This window comes from Equus przewalskii, chromosome 25, assembly GCF_037783145.1.
Source record: "Equus przewalskii isolate Varuska chromosome 25, EquPr2, whole genome shotgun sequence".
NCBI classification, from domain to species: domain Eukaryota; kingdom Metazoa; phylum Chordata; class Mammalia; order Perissodactyla; family Equidae; genus Equus; species Equus przewalskii.
The window spans coordinates 9810496-9826817 of record NC_091855.1 but is presented as its reverse complement, the minus strand read 5'-3'; the positions used below and the strand labels follow the sequence as shown (position 1 = coordinate 9826817).

Genomic DNA, 16322 nt, shown 5'->3' with positions numbered 1-16322 from the left:
TGAAGCAATGTAGTAAATGCTTTGCTGGGGCAGCGTGGTGGGGTGTGGGAGCCCAAAGTAGGAGCATTACTGTGCGTGCATGCTTATGTGCACATGCATGTGTGCACTGGGGGGGGGGGTGATGCGTGGGAACACACATCAGGGACACTACTGCGAGTGCACACATTTACTGCTGAAGCATGGTCAGAGAAGGCTTTCTGGAGGAGATGTCTGAGCTGAGTCCTAAAGGTGGCTAAGAGTTACCCAGGGTACACTGGGGGCAAGACAAAGGATGGTTCAAAGTTACCCAGGGTGCACTGGGGGAGATGGTACAGAAGAGGTGGGTAGGCAGGGCCGGCTGCCATAACTCACTAATTTAGATTTTATTCTGAAGGCTTTGTTGAGCTATGAAAGTCCTGAATTCTACTTTTTCCCAAAGAAAGTGAAAGAGGAGGAATTAAAATAATTTCCTTGGGTTAAGGCAAAATGTTGGGTGGAGGGAGAATGACGTTTTTTGGGTGGAAGCCATGTTGGCGTTCAGCTTTGCTGTGTGGTGGCTGTCTACTCTGTCTGTGTGTGGGCCCAGCCCGGCTGGAGGACTCCTAAAGGAAGGGGCAGAGCTGTGTCTCTATCTCTGGGTATCACTTTTATTCCCTCTTATCTGCTCTTTTATTCTCCCATTTTATCGGAAGGAAGATAAGCCGATCACACAGTTGATGCCAGAGCACATCAAAGGACAACCAGAGACAGATCCCGGCACTAACCACACATTGTAGGAGGTACAAATGGCTTTGTGTGTCCTTATCTTGAACTAGTAGTGGATGCTTATGGTTTGCCAACCTGTGTCCTGTGAGGTTGCTCAATTTGGAAATGAATCAGTCACAACAGCACAGAAGGAAGGTATGCCCTAAAATGCTGATAGTAAATGTAGTGAGGTTGAAAGAGCAGGATCTTTTAAGTCAAATGGTTTTGCATTCGAATCTTATCTTTGTTGGAGTGACCTCTGGAAAGTCACCTAACAGCTCTGAGCCCCTCTTTTCTTGTTTATTAAAAATGGGGATAAGATCACCTACTAAAGAGAGTCCTCAGGAGGATGAAATTAAATGAGAAAATGCTGGCACCAAGTCTGGCCCAAAGTGGGTGCTGAACAACTGTTGGTTTCCCTCCTTCAATAAGTGCCTAAGAGGGCAGACTAGTCTGTCTTGCTCGCCGCTGTATACTCAGTGCACATTAACTGGAGCAAAAATTCATCGTATTTGTGAATTACCAGTCACTTTCTACCCTGAACGATAGCTATTTAGATCTGTGTCTTACATTTCCCACTGGACAGGAGGACCCTTGAGGACAGAATCTCCACACCCCATACCCGGAACAGAACGCAGCATGTGTGGTAGATGCTGAATGCACGGTACAGAAACGGAGCACAGGGGCAACTCAGGCAGAAGGAAGGCCTTCAACATGTGCGGAGCCTGAAGCTCTCTGGCAAGAGTCTAACTGCTGGGAAGCGCCTGCAGCCAGCCAACCTGCCTGGCAGACAGTAGTCAGGTAAAGTCCCAGAGCGCGCTGTCTGTTCTCGGAGCTATTAGAGTTGTTTTCTGAGCTTAGCGAGGTTTTAAAGAGAGTGGGTCAAATGACCTGCTAATGGCTCAGATGGTTCCCTCAATAAAGTGTGAAAAGTTGTCAGTGACCTGTTAAGTGTGTGAAATGAAGGCCTTCTTCTCCAAATCCATTAAACTACTTGCCTACTTGTGTTTCTTCTTCGTAGAGATTGGAGTGGTTGATTTCCCGAGTTGGAGTGAGGTGCTAGTGATGTCAGTCGTGGGTTTGGTCTCTTGAGGCTCAGTCCATTTCACCAAGACAGAAAATGTCCCAGGCAGGACCTGCGCCTATTCGCCTTGGCAGTTCTGTCACCTCACAAAACTGTGTGTCATTCGCAAACTTGGATGGGGAAGTGTTGGTCATTCTGTGTAAGCCAGCTCAGCCCTTCCCAGTCCCGCCCATCAGCAGCATGAGGAACAGGGCTGAAAGCCCCTTCCTTGTTGGGTGGTGAGCTGGCCATCTCATCTGCCAGGAGCAGTCTTTTGAATCTGTATGACGAGTATGTGATGAATCCTGAGAGCCGGAGTGGTGGAAATGCGAGGTCAGTGATGACAGAGGCTCCATCGCCCTTCCATTCCCAGCACCTCGCCAGCTCTCTGGGCACTCTCGTCAAGGGTACTCGATTTGGCAGGTTGGATGAGGCAGACCTGACTAGGTGTGTGGGTGTATACCCTAAAGGCGCTCTTATGGAGGAGGAAACACCAGACTATAGATAAGGCAAGAAGTAGAATTTTAAGGAAGTTAAAAACATGGCTTTCATTGCAAATATAGGATGAAGACATGTCAAAGACGCGTTAACTCATTCATGAGAGAGCCGGTAAGATGGTAAATCTTGTTCAAAGAGCATTTTGAGGAGCTGGGCATTTATAGGTACTTTAAAAGCAAAATGTCAGAATAAGACGGCTAGGTTCAATAGAAAACTGCTTGTTGTCCTTTGGAAAAGAGAGCCTTTGGGTTCTCTTTTCTACTAACGGGAATTATTTGCATCTCTCCCCAACAAGATTCACAAGTTAATAAGCAACTTCAGAAAGTCTAAGCTTTTAGTTAATAGCAGAACCAGAGAAAGATGTATTTCCCTAGATTATTAGTCCTTGGGGGGAGGGTGTTAAACACCCCAGCATGACGTTGAAAGGACAGTTGCATGCTCTTGGCCTCATCTTCAAGGTTCAGATAATTTTTCTCCATGTCTGAATTTAAGTTCATACTTAGCCACTTATTTGGTGAGATGTTGGGCGATTCAGTAACTGTCTCTCTCACCTGGAAAATGAACAAATCATGTTTATCCTAAAGGGGCATAAAAAACTCTTTCTAAGCTGTTTAAAAGTCAGGGGTAATCACCACAGCAGCTTGTCTATGCCTGGGGGCTGCAAAAAATGGAGAACTTACATGAAAACTTGCAGTCTGACCCTCATCGTGGTGCTGACTGGACACCTTCAGCCGCATCCGCTGACCTTTTCCCTCTCTTAACTGACCCTTGTCCCCTGCTCGTCTTCCTTTCTGGAAGGCACCACCTGGGACAGTGACTCACCGAGCTCCAGTGTCCACTCTTAGGAGCTGCTTATGTGTGTTTGTGACCTGGTTTAAGCCTCATAACTGTGCATGTATGTTCTATAAGGGACCAACTTAGAAGCATCTGAGATGAGATGCCTCTCAAATTAAAATAAGTTAGAAAACAGTATGAAACTAGAAGTAAATACATTTTCATAAATATGAAAGGTGGTAAATTCCTTCCTGGAGGGGTTCCATCCTTCCAAGATACACATTCCTTTTGACGTGGCTTGAAACCCTTTTCGCCCATCTACACAGCTCGCCTCAGCCAGTTCATTTCCCTTCTTTGAAAATAATGCCTCTTCTTTCCTGAGCAGCAGACTGTGTGTGTGAAATAACACTTGTTTGGAGAAGTCTCTTATTTGGAACAAGGTACTGTTTCCTTAGAACAAAGACTGAGCTTCCTAAGAATCTATTAGGACTCTGAGCTGAGGGCTTTCTTTTGTTAGGACTGTGTATTCATCCTACAATAAGCAGCACCCCATTTGAATAGGGTAATGTGTATCTGCCATGCATCTTCCATCCCTGGTCATATTTCTTTTATCCTTTAGGTTTGCCTATTGTGACAGAGAGTTTGGTTTGTAGTTATATCAAGTTGTAACCTCCCGGATTTAAGGTGGAAGGACTGGTTAGAGCCCTGGACTCACTGTGAACGAACTCTGGGACTTTGAGCAAACCACAGTTTCCTTAAATCTCAATTTTCTTATTGGTAAGTGAAGTGTCTTTGAGGAGCAAAGGAGATCGTATATGGAAATTTTGTACACCAAAGTTTACACAAATGTAAAGTACATCACGGAGAAAATGGCTTCTTAAATAACAATACTTTTGGCAACAGAGTTTGCTGGAATGAAGTTGCCCTGGTTCTGGGTGTGGGGTGAGTGTTCAGGAAAGCTCTGCCCTTGTCAGTACTTGTCTGATGATGGAAAAGGAGGAGGAGAGGAAGGAGGAGGGACGGGGAGGAGCTTGCTCATTTCCAGGACTCTTGGAACTGACTGGGGATGAGGCCAAACCAAGACAGTCATGATCCAAGACACTCACATCCTGGAATTTCAGAGTCTTGCTCAGCCTCACCCTTCCTTCCTCAACATTCGTTTGGTCTCTACATCCTGCCAGTTCTACCTGCCAATATCTCTAGAATCTGACTCCTCTTTGCCATCCTTGTAGCTGCTCCCCTGTAGCCCCTCACGCTCCAACCTTGTCAGTTGCGAAAGACCCCTAATTGGCATCTGTTCTCCTGGCTCCATCTTCTGTGCTTCCTTCCCCACTGCCACCAGAGTTCTGGCAGCCATGGCTCTCCAAGATAAAATTCAAATACCTTTCAAGAAAGTACAAAGCCCTTGTAGTCTGGAGCCTGGTTTACTTTTCCAGCCCACTTTTATTTTTTTTCCTTCTATAATCCACACTTTTTGGAATCTCTTATACTCGTGATGCCTTGTTCAAGCTGTTCCCACTGGAATTCTGGAAAAGAAATTCTAGAATGCTTTTCCTATACTTGTCAGCCTGGAAAACTCCCGTAACCTGGAAAACTTACTTCTATAACTCCCCTGTGCCCACGTACTTTAAGCCCGTTTCCATGCCTACTTGCCCATTGGGCTGTAAAGTGCTCTGTCTTACTTATTCTCATGTCCCAGAGTCTAGCATGGGCCTGGCATGTAGTTCCATGAATATTGACTGAGTGACTGAAAAGTACATTAAACTTCAATCAAAGTAAAGATTTCCTCCGAGGTGGCTGTTTTCTGTAGATGAGTCATCAGCATTTCCCAAAGGGTCACTGTGAGCATTTCTGGACATGAGATGGCAGGGTGGGGTCACCAGCAGTGACATCCTACACTACAGCAGGCCTACTTGCTGTGAGGGGATGCTGTGGAAACGTGTCTCTGGTGGTGGGATCTGTGCTCAGGGCACTCTTCCACTTTTCCAGGCAGCTTTCACCAGCTGCAGGGCTGCCAGACCCCAAGGACGGTAGGGCAGGAGCACTGCCAAGGTGTCCTGAGGTTCATTGTGGCTGTGCAAACACAGGAGCCAGGCCCCCTGGCATTACCCACAGGGCACAGGGGAGCTGTCTCTTAATTAAGACTTTGGGAAGAAGTGACTGAGTTATAAATGAAGACTGCATGTGGAGGCTTGTGGTCCGCAAACCAGAGCATGCTTCTCGCAGGATCCCTGTATAAAGACATACTTAAAAAAAACCAAGCCAGCCTCTTCAGTCATATTCGTACATCACTAGAAACTCACGATAATTAAGCTGCCATTGAGGTGTGATGGAGTAAATACCTGATTATGAGGCAGAAACTAAATTTTAGCCTTGATTTTGACTGAGTGATTGCAATGTTTCACGGCAGCCACCAGAGGGAGCTAATTAAAAACACAGATTCCCTGGTTCCACACGCCCTCTCCAAGATTCTGAAGAAACCCGTGTGGGGTGGGGCCTAGAAGTTTGCATTTTTATCAAGTTCTTCAGGCCAGTGAGTCACATCTGAATGTCAGTTTCCTCATTTTAAGATGAGGCTAATAATAACTCGATTACAATAGAGTACCCCACTCGCTTTAGATAGGTTTTGTAAATATCAGATGAGGTAATGTATGGAGAAAAACTTAATATCTGGGTAGCATTCTGTAAATTTTATCTTTTTGGTCATATCTGACACACACACACAGGAACGGGGCCGTCTGTATGTAACAGCTCTCTCCTCTCCTGGTCTAGAAATAGTCACTAAGGAAATTCGACAACTAGGTGATGACAAACGTGGACCTGTGTGCTCCTGCCAAGAGTTTCCAAAGAATTATTAGACTCATAAAAGTTCTATCAGGTAACAGCTGTAACTAGTTGGAAAATATCCTTTTCACAACAATAACAAAAACTATAATGTGTCTGGTAATACGCAAAACCTTTATGCAAAAAAGCACAAAAAGCACTTTGCTGAGATGCATAGAAGAAGACAAATGGAAAAACAGCTCATGGTGTTGGGTGGGAAGCTCCATATTGTAAAGATGTTAGACCTCCCAGTTTAATGAGTTTAAGATAATTCCAATAGGATTGTTGAATTGGGAACATGACAGATCATAGCAGTTATATTAAAAATTAAATTGGTGAGAACAGCTAACAATTAAAAAAGAATGACAGGATAACTGTGCTAATGTATGTTAAGATGTATTATCAAGTTATACTAATGAAAACAGTACAGCACGAGCACAGGAATAAGTGAAACAGAAGAGAAATCTCAGCCCCAGAGCCCACTTCATATGTAAGGATTTTGTATATGGTAAGTGGAAAGGGGAAGAGAGGAAGTATTCAGTGTATTGTATTTAGATCATTGGTTACTATATTTAAAATACAAAAGGACTTTGAAAATATGAAAGCAAGTGGAGGAAACCTTCAAGAAAATGATTGCTATCTTTCACTTTAAAAAGAGAAAGAAAGGTAAATGTCCCAGGAAAATGGTCACAATATGTGAGGGTTGAAGAAAGTTATTATCTTTGATACATAAGGGTACTTTCTAATCAATAAGAATAATAATTAATCCAGAAGAAAATAAATAAAGAATATAGACAATTTACAAATAAATAAAGAGCCAAGGAATAGGGGAGTAAAAAAAAAATCAAATTAAACAAGATGTAATCTTTGGCCTATGAATTTATAAAGATGAAAAGAATGACACCCAGTGTTGGTGAGCACGTGAAGATGTGGGCACTCATACAACTTTTGGGGGAAATGCAAACTAGTTCGAATTTTCTGGTAAGCCATTTGGTGATATAGATCATATGCCTAAACATGGGTCTGTCGGACTGAGCAATGCTATTTCTGCAGTGTATCCCCAGGAGTAGTCATATAAATGCACAGCAGTGTATACATATAAGACTATTCATTACCAAAGTGTTTATAATAGCTAACAGTTCGATGCAACCTAAATGTTCAATAATTGGGGATTAGTCCTAATCAGTTATGGAGCAACCTTAAAAAGTAAGCTTTTAAAGAATACTGAGGAATGTGGTAAAATACTGAGGCTATAATGTCTAGATAGTAGGAGATAAAATTCTACATCGGGTATGTAAAAGTACTTAGAGAAAACACTTTTTATTTTTTCCATACTTTGTTACCATGAACATGTAAATCAGGAAAAAAATGATACTTGAGCGCTCGACAGTTGTGGTTATTGTGTTGTTATTATTACTGTTATATCTAGATTGGATTAAATGCCATCTAAGTTGTCTCTCATCACTTAAATTCTACCATTTCTTCTTAGTTCACTCTCTGATTTTGTCTCAGGCTTATCTAGATTCATTTTAAGTTGTAAGACCAAGCTTATATTTTTACGAGTAGGAAGCTGTGATGAATGGGTCTGCGGCAGTGGAGCTTTATAAACTGTGCATTGCAGAGCAACTTATCTTTTGCAGAGAATTATGATGAACCACTAATGTTCTACCTATACTTGCTTTTCAAAGGTACCAAGAAAATATTGTGCGTTTGAGGATGCCAGAATCTGCCAGGATGTCTTAGTTGTAAACCAAAAGAAGTATGTGAGCTGTAAAGACAACAGCAGTAAATTGGTTCTAAATATAGCCCTTTATTGACACTGTCTGGGCATAGTGACATAAACTGGCCAAGTGAATATTTAGAGTGTGTGTTTCTGCTCTCAACTTCTTTTTTAAAGTATTACAAGATAATTTGAGAACATTCAGCTATTTTTCTCTATTTTCTCCTTTTGTGCATGATTGTTGTCCTAGATTATATTTTCTCATCTGCCTCTTTGTTATTCAGGATCCTAGAATTTTACATATTTGTGTTTTTTTCCTTTATTTATTTCATTTATCTTTGTCTAATATCCCCCACCAGAATAGAGATTCTTTTCAGGTAACTTTATTTTTTACTTCCCAACAACTGTCAAGAAGTATTAGGACTTGCTGGTTAATTATGATCAAAGGAGGATGTATGTATGACAATTTGAGATAAAATGGTTCTCGGATCCTTTCTGCAATGAATATCTGTGAGACCATCTTGTTACTTCATTGTTAAGCATTGTCTCAGAGTTTGTATAAGGTAACATCTACCACTTTTATGTCCTTGCTCACATATTTTCCCCCAACTGATTTTCCTCACACCGTCTAAAAATAAAAGCGTAATTTTGGGGATGCCGATCAGTGACACGAAGTTCATGGCTCCCAGTCCTGTGAGGAGAGGTTCATAGCCAGACAAGGGATGCACTGAGCTTTGGCTTCCCGCAGGCCGCCACTCAAAGCTAGAAAGAGACCTCGTACGATGCTCAGCCCTGAGGTCAACTGGTCAATGGATTCACAATCTGAGGCTTTGAAATCTTGTTCTTGGTTTTGCTGATGCTTTTCTGTCAGGTTTTTGGTGAAGTGAAACTAATCTAGTAGAATTCCTATGCATTTGAAAGGATTTAAAAAATGCAAAAAATATATAATAAGTGGGGAGCCATGTAGTAGAGTCTCAATGTGGTTTCACGTTCAAGAACACACAACGCTAACAACCACAAGTCCTTATAAACCATTCTGACCTTATGTAAAAGATAAAGACACCAAAGGGGGATTGCAATGATAAACCACGGCACTGCTTCTTAAAATCATCTTCTTCTCAGTATTTTTCGTAGCCACCATGGCCTTGAAGCTTTGCCCCTACCCTGCATTCTTCGTCAGCACACCTTCTATAAATAGTTTAGTCTCCTCTCTGCCGACACAAGAAAGCCCGGGGCTTGACCGGTGCTCTCCTTTGGGCTTTGGAGGAGAGGAAGCTGAGGAGCCAAAGGCACTTTCTCTCCTCAGCAGAAGGGGTCGGGGGAGTAGGGAGAAGGGAAAGGTAACAAACATTTATAATTTAATACCTTTTCTTGTATCCCCAACACATCCATAATGCAGGTATTTGTTTTAACAGGTCAAGGGATCATTTACCAAACTCTCTTAACATACTAGCATCGTGTCTTTCTCTGGGAACCCATGCGCGCTCAGCAGTTTAAGGTACCCCAGTGTCAAGGACACTATGGGTAGCTGGAGCTGGAGTCTCTGCTAGACCAGGAAGTTACAGGCCAAGGGTAGAGGGGGATTAGAGATCAGACGATGGCCCTCTTGTCACTGCTAATTGCACAGAAACAAAATGAGGCGGTGCCCCTGGAAGCCTTGTGCGGGTGGCAGTGGGACTCTGTATGTATGGAGGGGCGTGAAATAGTCTTCCCTGGACCAGCACTGTCCTTGTGAAGTGAGGCGCACAGCAACTGGTGTGGCGGTGGGGCTGTGGAGGAGTGGTGTTCAGTGGCTTTTCCAGTGACTCCAGAGAGATTACACCACCAAGGAGGAGGAAAAAAGTCAGATTTCTGAGGACAAGGATTGGGGGTGAGAGTGAGAGAGAAGAGGGAGAGGACGGAGAGCGGGCTGTGGCTGGCTTACTCTCATCGGAACGAATCTGTGCTAGCCCAGCGTGGGCCCCACTCCATGGCGTTTCCAGGAGCTGGATCGGTCTAGATAGCTCGGCTGTTTTGGTCTAGCTCAGAGCTTCCTTGACATTTCTCGGGTGGTCCTGGACTGACCTGGTCACCCGGACAGCTCTCTAACTTGTGGCCTCTTTATACTTTTCTCAGTCTTGACCTATGACCCTCAGTTGGGAATACCCAAACCTATTCTGAAGGCTTATTACACTCCCAACTGGAGCTGACTGTGGAGGGAAGGGCGTCTGCGCCTGGGCCTGCGGTGCCTGGCTCCGGGGGGAGGGAGGGCTGATAAAGAGACTCTTGTCGCTTCTGTCTGGCCTGTCCTCTTCTGTGTGGAATTATATCCTGCTGATACCTGTCCTCCATGAGGGCACAGTAAAGGGAAAAGGGCAGGCCAAGGACACTGTAGAAAACCAAAGTGTTGGCCTTGTTAGGAGGCTTCACCAACACATGTCTATCACCTTTGCTGCAGCTCTGGTGCCCCCACCTTGTGACACTTGTGCCACTCCCTCCCCTCCTAAAATGAGTTTCTAATAAGGGCTGTGATGGTTAATTTTACATGCCAACTTGACTGGCTATGGGGTGTCTGGATATTTGGCCAAACATTATTCTGGGGATTTTTGGATGAGATTAACATTTTCATCAGTACAGCAGATGGCCCTCCATAAGGTGGGTGGGCCCCATCCAATCAGTTGAAGGCCTAAATAGATCGAAAAGAATGCTCCTCCCCTGAGTAGTAGGGAATTCTCCAACAGAGTGCCTTTGCACTCCACCCGTACCACCGGCACTCCTTGGTCTTAAGCCTGCTGGCTTGCACTACAGATCTGGGTCTCCCAGTCCCCATCATCACACGAGCCAATTCCTTATGATAAATCTCTTCCTCTCTCTCTCTTCACATCCTGTTGGTTCTGTTTCTCTGGAGAACCCTGACTAATACAAGGGCTACGTGGTACAACTGCACAGTCTGATCTATAAGCTCTTAGCTAGAGAGCAAGTGTCTAGCGTAGGGTTTGGCCCATCATAGGGATTCAGCAAATGAATGATAAAAGGATATTTTTAGTCACAGAGTTTATTAGGTGAGAACTGATGTCACCACCAATTGTGTATAGTGTGATGGGTAAGGGACACAGGGCATGAGCTACAGAAGCATGAGGTTGATGAATAAAGGTGCGAAGATGATTGGTAAATGACTTGGTCACCAATGACACAGAGCATCCCTCTATTAATGGTGGAGGAGGCATTCTTGGTGAAGCCCCAAGAAATGTGGCTCCAACACGGAGATAGAAAAGACAGCACACAGAGCAGGTGGCCCTTGAGTTGCGTGTGAGACGGGGGAGGGAGCAGAGTGGAGCTGTTTACATCCTGCTGTCATCAGAGGTGTCTTCGAATCACCAGGATGGCAGGTAAGGATCGGGAGGGTTGGGAGATGATTAAGGTTCTAGTAAAAGCGCAGATGCTGATTCAGTTGGTTTTGGGTGAGAGGAGGCTTGAGATCCGACATTTCTAATAAGCGTCTAGGTGGTGCCCATGATACTGGTCTGTGGGTCACACTTCAAGTGACAAGGCTCTCATCCTTCCCTTAAACGTGGCTTCTTTGATTCCCTCGGGGGCTGACAGATTTATATGGAGCGGGGTACACTCCACAGAAGAAATGCAGGAACGAACTGGGTCTGGACAGCAGCCAGAGCGCTCACTCTCACTGGTCCCTTCACTGGTCTTCAGAAAGTAAGGGGGTGGGGGACTAATCACATTACTGGTCCCACAAAGAGCCCATGGCCTCTGCTTCTGGGGCAGCCTCCTGTGAGGGCTGCCGGTTTCCTCAGTGGGCCTTTGAGGCCTGGAAGGGACTTTGGCCAAACAAGAGGGTAAAAAGGTAAAGTGATAAACAAGGAATCTTGAGGCTTGGAAACTGTTGTCTCACTCCTCTGGGTCATGGCTGAGGGGAAATTGACCTCAAAATGTGAGAGGGGGAACAGAGGCAAGCAATTTGGGCAAATGAGACCATGAAAAGGGCTGATTTTCTCAGTAATTTCTTTCTTTCTTTTTTTTTCTTTTTTGAGGAAGATTAGCCCTGAGCTAAGATCTGCTGCCAATCCTCTTCTTTTTGCTGAGGAAGACTGGCTCTGAGCTGACATCCATGCCCATCTTCCTCTACTTTATACGTGGGACGCCTACCACAGCATGGCTTGCCAAGCGGTGCCATGTCTGCACCCGGGATCCCAACGGGCGAACCCCGGATCGCTGAAGTGGAATGTGGAATGTGCGAACTTAACCACTGCACAACTGGGCCGGCCCTCAGTAATTTATTTCAGTAGATTGTACCTAGCAGCTTGGAGCCTAATAAAAACCAATGTGCTTTCTTCTACATGGGGATTTCTGAGTGTTTTTGAAGTTCTGCGACCTGTTTACAACAGTGTGCTTCTGGAACTGTGGAAGTAGCTCCAACTGCTGTCTGTCTGTCTGTCCACCGTAAGGGCCTGTGCAGACGTGTTTTAGGAGCAGCTGGTGAAGTCAGACAAATTTGTGTCTTCTCTGGGTGAGCTGCCCTCACCCCATTTTTTCCCTCTGGCCTAGTAATTGGTTTCTTCCTTTCCTCTCCTCCCTTATCAAAATCTATCCCTCTTTCTTTTTTCCCACACATTGAGATTCTACAAATGATTAATAACTGACTAGGCTGTGAACTCCTTACAGGCAAAGACAGACTTCTAGGGCCCAGCACAGTCTTGAAAGTAATGGGTATTCAATAAATGGATATTTGTTGGGTGAATGGATAGTTTAAAATCCACCCCCGCTCACCAAGAAGGGTATGCATTAAAGAGGGTCACGTCAAACGGATCCATCTCTGATGGGGATCTTAGGAGCAGCTGCTAGGTTGGAGGGGACTTTGCGGAGACTTGTAGCTTTCCCAGCACACTGGGAATCACGGCAGAAGGTCCTGGTGATACCTTCTGGTGTGGATGCCAGGAGGCACAATTGCTGAATTGACATTGATCAATTCTAGAAAACAAGGAAGGCTATTGAGCCCGTGGCTTGGGCTCACTCCAAGATAGACAATGATGGAGTGTTTGGCTAGTTCTCAGCACTGACAGTTGAGACAACCCTGATCCAGTCTTGAGAGACATAAGGCAGCCATTGAGGTTGTCAATTTCAGGGCCTGGGGGAGCAGCCCAAGCCTTTGACCCCAACCTCTGCCAGGGACTGGCTCCAGCAGCACTGCCACTGCCATGCTGCCCGGGAACTCTGTGGGGGATGGTGCTAGAGCTGCAGACTCTGCTTCCAAATCTGACTCCCCAGCTAAGAAGCAGAGAGAAAGAATAGCAAAGCGCACGTGCTGATTATGTTCCAGATTTGTTTTGAAAATATAGAATTAGGGAGAATAAATGAACATTAACCAAGCCTCTTGAGACAAATCCAAACAGTTTTTTTAAATCATCACATTTGCTGACCCTTCAATGGTCGGCAAAGAGTTTTCTCTTTTAGACTTGGTCGGAGGATCAGGTCTTCTGGCGCTCTGTGAGGTATGGCATTTGTAACTAGTTGTTTTTGTCATATGATCCCAGGAAGAGCGAGAAGGGAGCAGCCTTATGAATCAATGAGTGCTGACCCGCCTGAAAATAGAAATGGCTGGAAGAAAGCAGAGATAGGCAAGAAGCCGGCAGTGGCCTAAACCAGTGAGGGAAAACACTAAACAAATGATTTAAAATATTATCTAAAATCTCTGTGCTTTTGAGGTATTTGGATGAGGGATTGTCAGTGACTGACAGGCGATCTTCATGATTAATGACTAACAAGTATCTATTGACTGTCCCTTTGCATGACACTACCTTGGATTTGGAAGGGCTTTCCGCTTGAGAATTGTAGAGCTCTTGGCCTTTTGGTCAATAATAAGGAAAGGTAAGAGGAATAAACAATATATTAAAAAAATCTAGAGCTAGCAGCAAGTGATCTAACAATCCCGCCAAATCCTTCTTAAACAGTTGTGGGGAATTTCCTAATTTTTCTGACAAATCTTATCTCATCTTCATATTCCTGTTCTTGAGAGATGCTTCTTATCCCATCTTCATGTCCCTGTTCTGATGCTGCTGCATTTCTGGGAATGGGACTGGAGGGGTGAAGGGAGGGTAGGACATTGTAGGTGTTGTGAGTGGAAGGGGTGGGGAGGGTTTGGGGGACCACAGAGAGCCTGGTGAATTCCAGGCAGGAAGAATAACAAAATAGCTTCTTTCATCACAGCCGCATGCTAGAGGGCTATTGGTTAGGAAGCAGTGATGTTTTTCTTAAGGTTAAAATCACCTTTAGAAATATCCCTGGACTACTTTTCCAGGGTGAAAAAGTGTTTTATATCATGTCTGAACTGAAGTGTTTGAATACATGAATTGGTTTAAATGGATGGTACCAGATATTGGAGACAGTTTTAACTGCATCCTAAATTCATTCCTTGGCATATCCACAGACATCTAATGATTCAGTGTAACAATAGTAGGCAGAGTGATGGTCCCCCAAAGATATCCACCTTCTAATTCCCCAAACCTGGGAATGTGTTACCTTACATGGCAAAAGAGACTTTGCAGATGTGACTAAGTCAAGGATTTTGAGTTGGGGAGATCATCCTGGGTTGCCCGGTGGGCTCAGTGTAGTCACAGTGTCCTTGTAAGGGGAAGGGAGGCAGACGAGTGAGTGTCAGAGAAGGAGATATTGGAATGGAAACAGGCTGGAATGAGCCACGGAATGAGAGCAGCTTCTGGAAGCTGGAAAAGGCAAGGAATGGATTCTCCCCTAGAACCTGTAGGAATGCAGCTCTGCCAACACCTTAATTTTAGCCTAGTAAGATACATTTCTAACTTCCAGAAATGTAAGATAATAAGCTTGTGGTAATTGGTTACAGCAGCAATAGGAAACTAATACAGTAACTTTATGTTATAAAATATCTGCGAGCTGAAATAAATACTTTGAAGTCAATGATGTTTGGGGAGAGAGAGACATCCTTTCCCTTGGCGTAACGCTTGCACATGAAGGGTATTACTTAGTGTTAACGCTCTTGGCCTGACCCCACAGGGGAGTGGAGAGAGTGGAGAGCCATGTGACTGGTAAATCTGGGAGCTGTAACTGGGCATGCACCCTCTTTCCCTTTGGGATCTGTCTGCCAAGAGAAGTAAAAGCTCTGCTCTCTCAGGATACATATAGGCCTTTGTTTTCCATCGCTTTTTCGTGATGGATTAGGAAGCCCACTGTAACCCATGTACTGAAGCCCAGTCTGGTCTTTTTCGCTGGGCTCTTCTTTCTCTTTCTCAAGCAGGGACAAGAGGTGTTATTTATTGAATCCCCTGAAACACAACTCATCATATAGATATTCTTCCTCTTTTCCTTGAATAACTTATCATTATTCAATTTATTTACTATGTCTTGCTTAGTTCCAGAGAGTATTTAAGATGACTTATAGATACATTATAATTAAAAAGGAGGAACAGGGAAAATGAGGGATTGTCAGCAACTGACAGGCGATCTTCATGATTAATGACTAACAAGTATCTATTGACTGTCCCTTTGCATGACCCTACCTTGGATTTGGAAGGGCTTTCCTCTTGAGAATTGTAGAGCTCTTGGTCTTTTGGTCAAGAGTAAAGAAAGGTAAGAGGAATAAACAATATATTAAAAAAATCTAGAGCTAGCAGCAAATGATCTGCTGAAACTGGAGTGAGATGAAACTGGAGTGAGGTTAGATGCAACATACATACCATGAGGGTCTGTTCTGGTGCTGGTAGAGGGTGGGTCTGGGGAGGATCACGAATTTGGCTCTGGGCTTCTTATCAGTCAAAGCAAAGGGGGAAGCCTAATTGGTTAATGATTTATAGAATCATTATAGAATCAAAATCTAATGATTTATGGAATATGGTAGCAAAACACCAACTGGTTACTCAAGAGAAATGTAACTATTCCTAGCACTGAGACTGAAAAACTCTCTCCCATGGGTTTTCATAAAGAGACCACATCACATAGTGTAGTGAGGGATTCTAAACATCATCCTGAGTTAACATGGCTATGCATTTCATAAGCTATTTCTTACAATATCCCTCAGTGTAGGTAAATGGTATAATAATACACGCTTCTTTCATTTACCATGAATATTTATTGAGCATCTAGTAAGGGTCGGGGCAGGGTTTGGTGCTAGGGCATACATGGGTGGGCAAAACAGAGTCATCCTTGTCTTTGGGGAGTTTGTATTCTAGAGAGGGAGCCAGATACCATACAAGCAAACCCACACTAGGAAGACATAAAATCAGGCGCTACGACGGTGTGAAACAGGGGATTCACTTTAGATTAGGGGTCAAGGACAACTTTTGAGGAAGTGACATTTAAGCTGAGATCTTAGCAATAAGTAAGGTAAGAAAAGCAAAGAATCTTTGTGTGTGTAGTGGGAATAGATGAGATGTGTACATGTGTGTGTAACATTCTCGGCAGAGGGAACAACACATACAGAGGCTCTGAGATGGAAAAGATATGGAAGAAATGAAAAGTCATTGTGTCCTCATTGTAGTGAATGAGGGGGAGTGAGCAGACAATGGCCTGGAGACTTTGTGTATTTTGTAGCATAAGCAGTAGGAAGCCTTTGAAGGTTTTTGAGGAAGGAAGTGACGTGTTCTAATTTTATATTTTAAGAATCTCTCCCTAGCTGCTGTGTGACAGCAGGCAAGAGAGATTTGGGACCCTGTTGCAGTGGCCCAGGGAGATGATGGTGGCTTGGGCCAGGCGATGGCA

At 44.2% G+C, this 16322-nt stretch overlaps 1 protein-coding gene and 1 long non-coding RNA gene across 2 annotated transcripts in view; one reads left to right on the top strand and one right to left on the bottom strand.

The window, feature by feature from the left end:
• Window positions 1–16322, bottom strand: part of RHOJ (ras homolog family member J) — an 83560-nt gene that overhangs the window by 24185 nt on the left and 43053 nt on the right. The window lies entirely within an intron of this gene.
• LOC139079235 (uncharacterized) lies at window positions 1799–11916 on the top strand. The gene is made up of 3 exons (XR_011532657.1): window positions 1799–2119; window positions 3678–3835; window positions 11627–11916. It is a non-coding gene; the product is annotated as an uncharacterized lncRNA (long non-coding RNA).